Source organism: Nicotiana tomentosiformis, chromosome 5 (assembly GCF_000390325.3).
Source record: "Nicotiana tomentosiformis chromosome 5, ASM39032v3, whole genome shotgun sequence".
Taxonomy (NCBI): Eukaryota; Viridiplantae; Streptophyta; class Magnoliopsida; order Solanales; family Solanaceae; genus Nicotiana; species Nicotiana tomentosiformis.
The window spans coordinates 97,947,650-97,950,648 of NC_090816.1; positions in this window are offsets into that span (position 1 = coordinate 97,947,650).

Here is a 2,999-nt window from a genome sequence, read left to right on the forward strand (position 1 = left end):
CAAACATTAAAGAACCTACGACCCGATCCCATAAGAGTATTACTGAGGCGTTCAACCCGATTCCATTAGAATATGAAAATTTGACGAATCACTGACCCCACTCATGAATATACATGTGAGCTATAAAATTCAAGAAAAACTATCGGACAAATACGCACAACGCGCAAGAAATCTTAAAAGAAAAGTACAATCACGACTAATCAAGTAGCTCGTCAAGTATCTAAAATAGCAAGTCTGATACTCTACGCGAGTATAGTCTCAAGCTAAACAAAAATTAAAGCATTTAAACAGGCAATAATAACTCAAATAGTACAAGCTAAACATAAATTAAAGCATTTAAACAGGCAATAATAACTCAAATAGTACAATTAAAGCATGGCGTGAGTCTAAGTCTACCCGGACATAATCAGGAATTCTAGCATACGCATGAACGCTCGTCGCCTCATACGTGTGTATCTCCCACAACATGCATCACATATTAAATAACACCTAAGGGGTAAATTCCCCCACACAAGGTTAGATAGGAGACTTACCTCACTCTGAAATTCGATAACCGGCTCCAACGTCTCACTAACTCTTTTTGGGGGGTGATCTTGTGTCCATAAACCAACATGTGGCTTGCTTGGTGCCAACATGATTTAAACCTCGGCATATGAATTCTTGAGTTTTGAAAAAGAAAATGATTGAAGTAAAGATTATTGTCATGACTTTTAGACTCAATTTTTGGCTCTTTGATTCACTAAATAGTTTCTTAGCCTATATGTGACTTCCTTGAGATTCATTGGTTTCAATTGGATTTTGGATTTGTATTTCACTTGAGTTTTCATGTGCCATGTGTCTTGAGATTTATTGTAAAGTTCTTTTGCATCATTTGTAGTCTAGAACTTGCCCGGAATGTGCTTCAAGGCGAAATCCTAGACTAACTTGGTTGGAAAAATGAAGTTGGGCCTTCCTCGGACCGCTATTGTGCCTAATCTTCCTACCCTTGCATATTTTACTTAGTCAACCCCTTTTGAGACTTTAAACCTTTTCTTTGGCAACCATGTTACAAACTATCGTTCTTTATTGATTTTCTTTTGGCACCCTACCTCTTTAAGTACTTTGAAGTATGAACATAGGCTAAAAGCCTAAGTTTGGGGGTGAAGGTTGGAAAAGTTGTGATATGAAAGTTGCTTAAAAGGTGAAAGGTGATATAAAAAAAAAGTGAATAAATGGAAGACTAGGTGATATAAAAAAATTTTGAAGAAAAGGTGAAAAAGTTCTTGAAGGAAGTGTACTTTGATTGTTGAAAAATTGTAGTGCTTAGGGAGGTTTTGAGTCACTCTTACCAAATTGTGCCCTACCTTAACCAAAAGCTTAAACTACAACCCTTTTAAGTCCTAATTGATTTTGAACCAAGTTTGTCTACATTAGTGGAGAAATACATGAAGGGCAAGCCTATGGTACTACTTGTGTGCATTTGAATATCTTTGTGAGAGAGAGAGTTAATTATTTTCATTTGATATCCCATGTATGTGTTGAATTGCAATTTATGAGTTGGGGATTCTCTCTTAAAGTGTGAGGGCACATGAGATTTGAGTTGTGAATTTAATTCCATTTTCAATTGGGAGGAATGAGAGAGGGAAGACAATTGTGATAGAGAGGCAAATTTTGAAGCTTTAGTGTCATGACTTAGTTGCTACTTTGATTAATAGTGTATGAGCACTTGAATTGAAATAAAATTTGTGAGTAGTTGGTGATTCATATGCTTTGGATTAATTGTTGGTACCAACCAAAGCCATTAGATTGTGCTTAAGTGAACCCTTTTGACTTGCAATGATGTTTGGTATGCCATTGAGCTTGATTGGTAATTTTATTGAAGGATGTTCTTAGTTGTTGAATTGTTTGAGGACAAGCAGTAGTTTAAGTTTGGGGGTTTGATAAGTTGGTATTTTACCCACTTATCTCTTCTTGATACTTAGGCTTTTGTATGATTTTGTTGAGAAACTAAGGCATTTATTGAGGTTTATTGGCATATTTCAGGTATCAAGTGATTTAGAAGTGATGGTGAAAAAATCAAGTAAAAACGAGTCAAAAAGAAGCTAAAATGGACAAAGGAGATCTGCCCAGTGAATTCGCGAAGGGTTAGATGCGAACGCGAAGCATCAGGACAACAAGCCTTCGCGAACGCGAAGAAGGAGGAAGCCAACCTTCGCGAACGTGAAAGTATAATCGCGAACGCGATGCAGCAGGAGACAAACCTTCGCGAACGCGAAGGAGATATCGCGAATGCGAAAGAAGCAGAAACCAAACCTTCGCGAACGCGAAGTATTGTTCGCGAACGCGAAGAAGAAACTGGGCGAAAAAACTAGGCAGTTCTGGAATTTCACGATTTTGACCCCAAACAATTTAATACACGACCTAGCTCATTTATTCAGTCCATATACTAGAGAGAACAAGTTTTGGGAGCTAGGGTTCTTGCACACACACTTGGATCTTGAAGATTTTAAGCTTTTGGTTGAGAATTTCTTACTCCTTTATGCTCATTTCTTCATTTTCTTGCTTTGTATTGTATATATAAGTGTGTAGTATTTATTTCCAACACTTAAATCTTGTTTATGGAAATACTCATATTTAAAGTGTGGATTAAATACCTTGTTGTGCTTATGTATTGAACGATTTTTATTTATTATGAAGCGAGTTGTTGTTTCTTTAATTATTCTTGTTCTTGAATGTTTTCAAAGGGATTAGCTAACCCTAGGACTCGCCCATTTACTTCGGATTAATTTTTGAAAAAATAGTTCGGGGTTGAGAAAGATTAATTAACAAGAACTTGAGGCGTTAACCCTCACTTTATAGATTCTACCTAGGGATAGGAATGAACTACTTGTAGCCATATTCGGGTGTGCTTAATCTCTTAATTGTTTTAGGGATAATTCAATTAGGAAGCCTTGTTAGTCTTCGAGAGAAGCTAATATAGAATTATTATCCGAGGCTAATAAATAATAAACTCATTCATA